We start from the raw sequence: 12,535 nt of genomic DNA, 5'->3' as shown, positions 1-12,535 counted from the left end.
CTGTTATGTTTCTCTTGAACTTCTGTGGAAATGCCTAAGCGACTACAGATGCACAAGCTCATTTAGAATAAACACACTGCAGAATAACCTACTATCTTCTGAGAAGTCAGAAGTGGATCAATGGATCAGACTGGCCACTCGGGGAGGGCTCCTTAAGCCAGCACCCACACCAGCAGACTGAAAGCTCAGAGTACAGTCTGCATAAATATCTTTTCCAGCACAGACTGGACTGTCATGTAGGTAAGGACCATATCTTCATTTTCCATATAAAATAAATCTGTTGCTCTATATATAGAAAAGTTGGATAATAGCAAATGTTAATGTCATAGCCTGTTTTTAAATTAATTCAGATCACCAGATGAACACAGTACAACCTCAATGGATTTCAAACTAGTTCTCTGCAACCTAATCACCTTGCAATTTAAGACATCCTTCAAAAGCACAGGAATAAACTGCAAATCAGGGAGCAGAAGATTAACTTATACTGCCATATTCCAATGTTGTGGAAGAGATTCAAAACATTCCCACCTTGGTCTATCTGCATATGTGCTTTATCCTTCCCAGCTCAGGAAAACTGAGTGCACAGGAATATGAGCAGCAGGAGGAAGCAGAGCTTTTTGAAAGATGTCTGGCTATTCTCCACCCCATTCTCTTTGCCATGACACTGTTTCTGACTGTGGCTTTTCTATGTGGAGGGATAAAAATTCATAAAACAAAAAGGAGAGGGGAAAATAGAAAAGGAAAAAAAGGGAATAAAGGAGCACCACCTTGGTTTAACTAATATTTCCTTTTCTACTTGTTTTATATTACACAATCAAGTGTGCTAGCACTAAAACACCACATCGTCCTTGCAGTGTGAGTTAGAACAGCTGTAGCCACAACATAAGTGCCCTTGAACATGCTGAAATTTTCCAATGTATCACAATTACTGAAACACCTGTGCTAAACAGCTTTCTTCTGATCCTCTATAAAAGTTCACAAAGCCCTCAGACTTTCTCATTTCATACAGGTCTGTACTGCCTTGAAGCCAGCTCCATGCATCTCAATATAGGACACTGCAGCTTTGTTTCTTTTCATTGTGCCTCAAAATGTAAAATAAAGGGTACGTGCAGGTGCAGAAGTCCACTTGTGATTCTGTTACTTGACAAAAAGTTGACACACCACAGTTACTTGACACACCACAACAATACTGATTTTCTTGATAAATAATTTCCACAAGCAAAATTCTTTTCAAGAAATTAGAAGTGCAGGTACTGTGCCAACAAATGATATATAGTGCTATTCTGTATATAATACTATTGTGCTCTACTGTATTCTTGATCTCTGCAGATCAACTATCCCACAAGTACATGTGAGCTATTGATTTGATGCATTATTTTGGGGTTTGGTGAGGTAGGTTTGAATCACATCTGTACATAGTGACAAAACCTGAATGCATTTGGCATTGTTGTTATTTTACAAACACTGTCCTTTGGTTGTTTTAGCTTTAGGAACTGCTGGCTGGAGTCTATTAAATTATTTACATTTATACTGCTCAAAATGTCTGTTTAAAAAGGGCGGGAAGAAAGTCACCCTTAGCAATCGCCATGGAAAGTGTGGCTGATGATCCCCCAGGCAAAGATCCAGAAGAGGGAAGGGGAAGTAGAAGTCAATTACCAAGCCCAAGTGTTCTTTTTATGCAGAATGGCAGTCTGTAGATGAGCTTGTCTTTTGAAAGAGGAGGGGTATGTAATAATTACACAACCTCCCAAGTCTTGGCTCTCTATAGCTATTCCTTGCTATTGGAAACTTCTCCATGTCCAAAACAATGCAGCAAAGACAGTTTTAATAATAATTTAATAATAAATACTGCCTGTAATAATAAAAATATCTATTAGAATAATAACATATTCATTAAAAAGGGACCATTTTTACAGTCTTAGAGAGGGGAAGCCTTCCACCATTAACAGGGCGCATTGTGGAAAACATGAGGGTTTTTCACAGAGCATGAGCAGACAATAAATAAAATTACTACACGAATTCAGGAAGCAATACACAATGGCAAGCATAATTTGAACCACTTTTGCATTGCTCATACACTCAAGAAAAACAGCTAGATGTTGTTGTGTACAGCTCAGGGGAAACATCTGTTCCAACTGCCTTGGTCAGCAAGTAATAAGGAATATTACTGAAAATATCTGAATGTTTTTATGCAAATAAGTGGTGTGTCTTCATGTTGCATATTATGTTTTGTTTTGATTACCCCACCTAATGAAACATTTAACAAAAATAGAAAGTTACTGGAGACAACTGATAAGAATGTTACAGCCACAAGAAGGATTCTATAGCCTTAATATGTTAGGATTATTTAGCCTGGAAATAAATAAAACCAGCAGTCACAGTGCCAGCACACACCATAAATTAAATGTTATTAAGGGTGTAAATTGAATACTCCTATTTGCTTGCATTTTCTGCCACTTTTCTTACCCTTCATCTGTCTGGTCTATTTAAATGCTGCTATATGAGCACTAGGAGATATCTATTACTCTAAATTTGAACCATGGCTGCCATAATGAGGCTCACAGATGGTCACTAGGCAATTCCATAACTAACAAAAATAATCTTATTTACCCTTTGTCCTCGTAAAACAACAAGGAGACCATTACATTTAAAAGGCAACTCATTTCTACAGGAAACACTCCTATCACATAGCCCTAAGTGTGGCTTTTCAGGGGCTCAGGCATCTCTGGGAAGCAATCCCTGCTTGCTCAGGAAGGCAAGAGGTCTGTGAGCCAGTTGGCCTCGCAGGTGGCTCACCCACCCCTGCTGCAGCCCAGCCTCCTGCCAGCTCCACACACCACTCTGACACGAACATGGGTGGGCAAGGAGGACAACAATGCTGTCTTTGGAAAGGACTTTTCCCTCGTCACTGGAGCACTGCAGTCCCTGTGCAGAAAGTAGGGCTGAAGATCCCTCTGTTTTCCCCCTCCATCACCACCACCCTGCCTTGGCACACAACCACGCTGAGCAGCTCACAGTGACAAACAAGCATCACTGAAGCACAGAGCTCCAAATGTTTCCAACTAATACCCCAAACATTTTGTGCCATACATCATAGCTTTCTCCACACTCCTTTCTGGAGAATTCAATGCTGGAAATGATCAGAGATAAGAATCTAAATGGCTATGGTCCCAGATTACATGTTTCTAATTCACATTTCTATCAAAAATAAGAGTTATTTTTAGGAGTATTGAAAAGACCTGCTTATTTAAGTGTTAAATTCACTACTACAAGGTAAAAAATTAGGTAAAGAATTTAGGAGGATTCAAAAGGCTTAGACTCTGTGACAAGTCAAAGCCACCACAGTTACATGTGGCAGACAGACCCCTCTGTAAGAGCCAGAACACCGATGCATAGCTCAGACACAAGACTCATCACTGACTGACTACCCCCATGGACAATCTTCTTTGTGGTCACATTATTCCATATTTGTCTGCTCTGGGGCCTCTTGATCCCTTTAGAAACTTCTGGTAGAGTTGATCTCTGTCAGAGGTATTCTACTGCAGGCATCAGACCAGTCAGAGTCATAATTTCTGTGTACCAGTCAAAGAACTGGAATTTTTTTTACCTTCTTTTAACCTTTTTCTTCATGTGCATGAAAGACAGAGAGAGGAACAAAAAGACGGGAGAAAATATGCTACCTTTTTATGCTTTTACATATTGAAACAGGACTATTAGAAGCAGAACATCTGAGATAGGAATCTTAATGGTGGCAAAGATCAAATATAATCTTCCAGCTATAGTATTTATGGTTCCAGTTTTAGTTTTAGTGGATAGAAAATTTATTCCAGCATCACAAGTTTGCTTCCATTTGCAGTCTATTGCAAGCACTGGCACATACTTTTACTGTGGATATTGTGGACGCAGTCTGTGACTACATGTTGGCACAAGTTTCCCTCCAGCCACGGAAACACCTGCCTCCAAGTTAATTTATAATCTGCACCTATGGCCATGGGATGCTTACAAGTTTATTGAAAAAGGTCTTGTCAAACCATATTGGAAGGACTCTGTTCTTTCTCTTCCTGTTCCACATGACATAAGTTTGGCATTAACAAGTCACATTTTTATGTCCAGCTTTATAGATTGTTAATAATACATAAAGATATTTGATATGTAAGATCATGGGTCAAATATTTCTCACTCTACTCCCATGAATAGCCCCACGAACTTTATTTATACAACTAGTCTGAGGAAGACAGTCATGTTTTACCTATCCTGTAAAATTGTTCTGCAGTGTTTTGAAGTGGCTCTCAGCACTACTTAAGGGTGTTCTCATTAACTTTGAAACACAATGCATGTTCCTCTCTTGAGCTCTTCAGATGAAATCCTGAAAGACAAAGCAGAGTTGTTCATACATAAAAAGGAATCTGATAATGCAGTCAAGATGCCCTGGTTCTTCTCAAATATGATTCAGTACAGGAAAACATCACATCCCCTCCACTATTTCAGGGTTTAATGTATTCCATGTCACTCTGTATAGGAAGGATTATGAAAATCCATTCAACCACTATTTCCTTGACAATTTTTTTTCTTTTGTTTTATTAATGACTATGGACAACAGGTCTGTAAAGGAGTCACTGCTTTTTGACTCTAGTGTAGTCAGCTGGCAACTGCATCTCGGCCCTGTACTAGACCTAGGTGGTTTGGTTTTGGGTAATTATCATGTAAGTAATCAGGAAGTGGAGCATCTTAGGATGTTTATAAATATCACAAGGAGATATTATTAAAAGTATCAGATAGATTATATGCGATGGTCTGAAAAGCACAGAGACATTCAGATTGTAGTCATTTTTCTCTACTAGTTTGTATAGGAAAGAAAAATACTCATGAAATACAGAGGAAGATAAACAACTCATTTCAATTCAAATCTGGATCCAAGCTGGAAGCTTAGTATGTAGCACTCCATCCATTTCAACACAGAACCAGCATCAGAAAGTTTCCACAGCATTTGTAGTTTTACTGGGAATCAGCAGATGGTGCTTCCACAAGGCCCTTTACAAGTTCACATAAAGAAATATATAGGTGGCTAGGTCATGCTGAAATGTTAATTATAACTGTCATGCCTGGCTGTGCATTGCACCTGTAAAGTACATTGACCAATTTTCTTGCATTTTCCTAATTGCTGACCCACCTGCAAAATGGGTGACATATGCCAGACCTTCATTGTTACACTTCTACAGATGACAGCACAGGTACTCTAAGCCTGTCATTCTACATCAATGAATGATAAGAAGAAATTGCATAGCTGCCTTACAAGGATCCTTGAAATCTAAAAATCCTTACTTAAGTTAGACTGAGAAGCAAAATCCTGAACAACCTTGGAATGAGTGTCTCACAGGGAGAGGGAAAAGAGCTGTGGGTATCAGTGGCCTGGCACAGAAAACAACCAGTGTTTTTAGAACAACCTAGCACTGACATGCCCAGGAGTAAAAGCATCAACAGCAGAGTTGTTGCAGCTGCTTCTACGGCCACAGTCTCTCTCGACTTCAGGGCCAAAAAGAAAAGCCACTCCATACCCCCACCTGCTTGGCTTGGAGCCTCACCTACACAGAAACTCATACTTCTCCAATTCCCTTCTGCCCCACTGTTGGCGAGTAGCTTAGGAAAACAGTCACAAGGCGAAAGTTGTTTGAGCAGTCTTTGAGCATGTGCTGCCAGGACTGGATGGCACTGGGATGTGACAGCGCGTTCCTCCTCCCCGCAGCAGCAGGCTCCCTTTGCACCACCAGCACTGCACTCAGACACATCCTCCCTCACCTGCGTTAGCACACAGACAATCCCAGGGTCAGATCGCATTTTCCCTGCAGCTACCTGGTGCACACTCTGTATTAGACAAGAGCACTTCAAAATAGACCAGGACCAAATATTTAATTCACACATACACTCCAATTATGACATGAAGGTATATTATCATTAGCCTAAATTTTCAGTGACCTAGAACAAAACAAATGAAAGTACTTTCTTAGAATGACACAAGAAAGACCAGTAGGGATTTTCCAACTGTTATATTCTATTTTAACCCCAAATCCATCTGTCTTCTCTGCAAATTGACATTATGTATACAATGTTAGTCCATTTATATCCAACACATTATTGCTTAGCAGTGGATTCCTGAAGGTTTTCTTGCAAAATACTTAACTGCCTGAGGCCCAGGAGAAATAAAACCCCTTTCCTTGTTTCCCAGCTATTTCTAATGAGATGAATAAACTCTTTAACTCAGGTAGTAGCTAACATGTCCAGCCAGAGGTAAAAATTATTTCCTGAAAAGCAACTGATCTGTGTACATCAAATTCCAGCTTTCCTTGGAGCAGATACCTGGGGAAAGGAAGGCACTGCATGAACAATACAAGATGTCATCATAGTGTGAAAATGTGATTCAGTAAAATTCATGGAAAACGGAATCAAAATGAGTACCTACTGACAATCTGAATTGTCAGGAAAACGCCCTGCTGCACATCTCCCTAAAGAAATCCTCTAGAATTTCCACTTTTCTTGGGATCTCTGCAGGTGACTTTATACAAGGAATTCAGCTGAATGAACATTTGCTATTTTCTGCTGTCTCCACAAAAGAAAAATGGCCACCAAATCTCAGAAACCAACAGCAAAGCATGCGAGGCTTCATTAGGGAATGGAGCCCAACCACCTGTAGCGTGACATGAGCAGGCCAGGCTGAGGCAGGACATGGGAGAGGGCAGCACACGTGGTAGACCTGCAGCTCCCATGAACTTCCCAGGAACACTCCTCAAGGGACACACCAGATCTGGACTGCTGCCTCATCTGAGCATCTTCTTCCTGTAAATCCTTCAGCGTGCCAGAGCTCAAACGCTGCCAGCGTGGTCTCAGGGGACAGCATCCCTGGTGGCACGCTGCCCAGGGAACACTGGAGGCATTTCCACAGGTGACTGAAATCCCTGCCAGTTCCACTAGAGGGTAATGCCGAAAGGACAAGCCTGAGCGGCGGCAGAAACAGGCAGTGTGCTTTGTTTCATTGCAGTGCTAATTGTCCTTCTCCAAGTGCGGGGGTACGGCCTCCCGTTTACACCACTATTTTTTCTTGCAGGAGTAATATAAGAGTAATATAAGAGGCATAAATCCCCTAAATGTTATCCTTTTCTCTGTCTGTGTCTCTGAGCCTCCAAATCTCCCCCTACAAATCTTTCTCAGCCTGAATTTGCTGCCTATGGAACATGAATATTTGACTGATTCTAATATATTAAAAGAAAGTGCTGAATAATGTCTCTTCTCCTCTGACAAAAAAAAAAAAAAAAAAAAGAGCCATATAAGAGAAAATGTATTTACATCCTACAGAAGGAACTATTGTAGAAAATATTACTTGACTATAAGGCCGGGTATAATAACCACGTAACTGAGAAAAAGATGGGTCCTGATCTAGTAACCCACATCACTTCTACATGTGCATCTTGTCTGGGCAGGAATGTTCTAAAAAGAGACATCAGATTTGAAGATAATCTCGTTTCTGCATCTGAAAGAACATTGCTGTAATTGAATCACAAGTGTTTTATCATTTTAAGTAAAATATTAAAACTATAAAGACAGAAAAGTAATTGCAAATAAATCCCTTTCTATCTTCTCTCCCCACATTCAGGCATAATTTATCTGTTATCATTCATCTATGTGTCAAGTTGTTACTTTTCTTTAATTTGGGGCTGAAACTTGTCCAGAATTTAATCTCACTTTTCTGTGAAAAAATTATGATACTAATTCTGAGAAGCTACAATTTTTGGAGATTTTCTGCTTTCTTTTTTTTTTTTTTTTAAACAAGTTCAATGGAATCAGCACTCTCAAACTGTACTCTTATAATAACCTAGAATAAGACAAGAATTACTTGCTAGTGTCCTGCTGCAGGATAAAACAAAGTTTTTAGGAGGCTTAAAAAAATCTTAAAAATTATGTGCATCTTTAAACAAGACAGGATAAAACTAGTACATTTATTTCATTTTAAGTGGTTCCAGACACAGCAAGTTACACTGTTGGTATGGTGTTATTTTCCTTAGAGTCAGTTACTTCACTTGCACTATTGAATTTTGGGATATTGCGGTTTGAGCCAAATAGCATACAGAGTTTGATGCTTAAATTACTCTCTCACTGTCTAGATTTGTTATGTCTTCATCTTTGAGATACTTCAGAATGAATTCTTTTAAGCATTTGTGTTTTACTAGTAGCAGGCTACTAAAGCATACTTCAAAATTTTGTGGGTAAAGCCCTAACTGGGGTATAGACTTTCTTTCCACCTAATGGATGCAAAATCAGTTTTGACTTAGGCCTTCTCAGGAATGCTTTTCTTTATTCTCTTTCCCTTTTATTTTATCAATAGGTAAACTACACATGCATCAAAGACATCTAAGAACCACCAAGCTATTGGAATTCATTCTAAGTCCTCAAGAGGTCTCTCTTATTTTGTGAATTCTTTGTAGCTATAAGTCAGTTTGGAGTAGTGAACATTGTTTAAAAATACTACACTTTCAGGTTGTCAATTGTTGTTCAAAACCTCCCTTGTGTTTGCTGCTAAGAACCCTTTTAATTTTTTTTCCTGCTAAAACTTCATGAACATGAAATGAAACCTAATAGCATGAATTTGATTTGATTCTTTGACTTTGCAATCCTCTCTAGAGACTCTAATTATTTTGTTATTTATCCCATGCTATCCATTCCCTTCTCTCTCCCCTGCTCCTCCACCACAAGCTCTTATGTTTTGTAAATGAAAATGAAGAAAAGTGTCTTTCTCTGACAATCATATTTCCACAAAATAGGCTGCTTTTGCTATTGTGTTTTCACACCTTTTAGGGTCAGTGTGGCCCCACACCTTGCAGGTCTAAATTTCCTGGTTGGAAAACCTCGTGTTTATGTCAAAGATGTTCTTAAAATGCTAGATAGTGGAATCCTGAAAACATATTACAGTCTCCGCTTTAATTTTTAAAAAGTTACTTGAAAATGTCATTGTTTTGCAGGAAGTCTTAAAAAAGTTATTGCCATCTCAGAAACCAGAAAAATAGACAGAAACCAGAAAGAAAGATAACTGGATTTAAAACTACTTACTTAAGCTGATTTGTTTGAATCAAGCCTTGTGACATGTACATTCAGAATATTTGACCTTAGCAATCCTGCAACTCACTGAGATGAGCAACCATGAAAAACTTGTGAGAGCCTCTGGTCTGAGCTGTGGGACCTATTTAACCATTACTGTCTTCATTAGAGAGAAGCAGGGACCTGCCAAGCCTCCCAGATTTGCTGGTTATGACCCTACATAGCAAATAGTAATATTTTGGCATTCAGGTTAGAAGGCATTTGGGAGCTCTGACAGAACAATTTTGTGACTTTTTCCATTTGCAGACATGGCCATCATACACAAAGCTGGAAAGGATTCCACACTGCCTTCTCAGCATCACCACCACAGAATTTCATCTTTCTTTTGGATACCAAACGATGCTCAGAAAGCTCCATGAGCTCTACAGCACATGGTCAGTGAGTGAAGGACTAGAAGCAGACTGAGTGTTGTCTTGGAAATGGGACTTCAAGATTGTACAGTTAGGGGGGAACTAAGATGCTAGGAACAAGGAATACTTGGACTCTGGGCCTCACTACTGCCACCTTCTACTGCCTGCAATGCAAGAAAGTAGGACAAACTTTGTGACCAAACCTCATCATCCTTTTATCTTAAAAAAAAAAAAAAAAAAGAAAAACATGAATCAATGGTAAATGTAACGGACATAAATAAAAAGAAGACACCTAATATAGACCAAATCCTCAATGTCTGAATTTTATGAGGCATCAATGAAACAACTTTTAATAATCAGCTTTTCTTTATTATTTCACATTTTAACATGTGGGGCCAAACCAAGGATTTCTGCATGCATAAATGAGATAAGGTAACACAGCAACAAGAAAGAATGGCCAGTGGAGACAGATTTAGTTAAGATTTGGGGCTTATCCCTGCTGTTCCACAGGGTATCCCTAGGCCTTTGGGATGTTGTTTTGTACCTGAGCAAAGATATTTAATGTCATTTGTCAAGGCCAACTGTACCCAGGTTACTTGTACAAAGCTACCAGACATGTTACCATACACTTCTGTAGTTGCAGCTGGAATTACATAGAATAACTATATAGTATGGGAAAAGGGAAAAAGCCTTTTTCCTGCCTTTACCTCTCAAACCTTCTCATCTGAAATGTAGATGATCTCCATGTTTAACTCTTCCTGCTCCCAAAACAGTCTTGTACAATAAGAATACCTGTTAAGGATGAGCACATTCTCAGAGTCTGAAGCCCCACAGATATCCCTCCCAGTGGAAAACAGAGTTGTTTAGGTTGATCATGAGAACTGGGAAGGGTCAGTGCAGAGGCAAGAAAGCAGAAGTTCAAACCCATGCATTCTGGACTGCCTTGCCAACCTGTACCTAAACTTGCTATCTGGTGTACAGGAAATGCACCTCTTCTCCCACACAGCCAGGGAGAAAGGGTGCTGCAAGGACTGGCAGTCTGGAAATATATTTTTCTATCCATAACTTGTGGCTACTCAAGTCACCTCATGATCAAGTGTATATGAAAGTGTATGCAAACTAACCACTTTAGTGGACAGAACAGGAGCCACAGGGATCACTAGATGCCCTTCTGAGGGGAGTTTTTGGAGGACATAACACAATTTTAGTGCTACTGAAGGGAGACAATTCCCACAGTATGTACTGTGAAGCCAACAAACTCTTAAGTGATCCAAGCAGGGCATCCATTGCAAAGAAATGTATGCAATAAGACCCAAAACAGGGCATAAATAACCCTGGGGTCTTCATCTTTCCCATACTGTGAACTAATATTTGTATTTATTTCATAAAAGTCTTACTTCAAAATAAGACTTTAGATGGTCTCTGCCATAGGACAAATCTACAGAAGCACATGCAGAGCCATGTACTTAATATAATACAATAGTTCAAATTTGTATTTAAAAAATAATTTTGGAAACTCACTGTTGTTTTTGTGATAGCAAAAATGTACTTTTTAATGGACCAAAAATTTGGATTACCTGTAAAGGGATACGATACATTTGTGATGATGCTCCAGATCCTGAAATATGCTCCTTTTCTGCTCGTAAAAATAAAGCAGCCCAACACAACTGGGATAAAAGCCTTTCTTGGCTTCCATCATAGCCATGACCTTATCTTCTCTAAAATTCTTTCTCACAGTTAGTCACATTTAGATCTTCATTTTTGCTGATATCTAGTTCATTTCTCTTCTGACCAGCACACTTAGGGCAGTACTAGAAAGTGACATCAGGAGCATTTGGAATTTACCAACAGGTACCATGCAGGACAATTTTGATGACGTCCCAGTACGCTGGCACTGACTAAATACCAGTCTAAAATCCATTTGGTACCATTAATATCTGAAAGTAAACCATTAAAATTGATCCCCTTCCTAGATAGGAAATAAAGTAAATACAAACCTCACAACAAGACGTTAATGATCTGTCCCTAACAAGGCTGCAACTTTGACACAGTCAGGTACTTACTCAGTCTAGAAACAAGATCCAGTACATCACCAGATATATGCATTGAACTGGAAATTCTCCATTTATTACCCTTTTTGCCTTGCTACATTCAGCTTGTCAAAGTTGACTACCATGCTTAATAGTGATTTTTTTTCCATTAAGCTCCAATCCAGGACCTACAGCCAAAGGCTGCCTTTTTTTGTATTAGAGAATTATGTGATTCCACACTTACAAATAATCAGATATGCCCTTCACATTAACTCTAATAAGAAGACAACAAACCAACAAAAAGAAACATAAAGTAATGGCAAAAACTGACTTAATTTTCACAATAGCTGCTTACAAACTATGTATGTCCTCTTTATCTTTGGTTTAGTCTCCAGTCCAGGTTCAGCTGCAACTGATAGCCAACTGACATATCTCTTGAAGCCTGCCTTGCAAAATGTTCCAGACCTTAAAAGCACAATACCCACACATAACCCCATTTAGCCATTCCTAAAGCACCTATAATTACAACTTAAAAATTAGAAGCTTTGTCACCAAGAATGACACAGCTTCATTTCGAATAGTTGTGGAAGCAGAAAAGGCAATTTGCCTGTCAGGAAGCTGGGCAAGAGCTGTTTGGCACTTAACACATGACTTCAGAGAGCCAGAGGCTGAAATGGCCTTCCAGGGGCTGAGCTGCCTGACAGTACTGCTATCTCCATGCTCCCTCTTACCATGCCATTTCTTAAGCCTTTATGTGGAAATGGGTTGTCTAGAGCTAGCAGCGCTGTTCATCTAGCATTTCTTTACAGTAGTAGCATCCTAAGAACTGTGAAGAGCAAGTTTCTCACAATAACTATATTTTCTTTCCTTTTAATTTTTTTTTAAGTTTTAAAAGATTAATTTAGAATCTACACCAGAATTCTTGTTGCTGTTGAAAACACTGCAATCCCAACAAGTTGAGATACTTGCCCTAGAAATTCCATGGTCTGTTGCACATTTCTAGTTGTTTAA

Source organism: Melospiza georgiana, chromosome Z (assembly GCF_028018845.1).
Source record: "Melospiza georgiana isolate bMelGeo1 chromosome Z, bMelGeo1.pri, whole genome shotgun sequence".
NCBI classification, from domain to species: domain Eukaryota; kingdom Metazoa; phylum Chordata; class Aves; order Passeriformes; family Passerellidae; genus Melospiza; species Melospiza georgiana.
Note: the sequence above shows the minus strand (reverse complement) of the source record.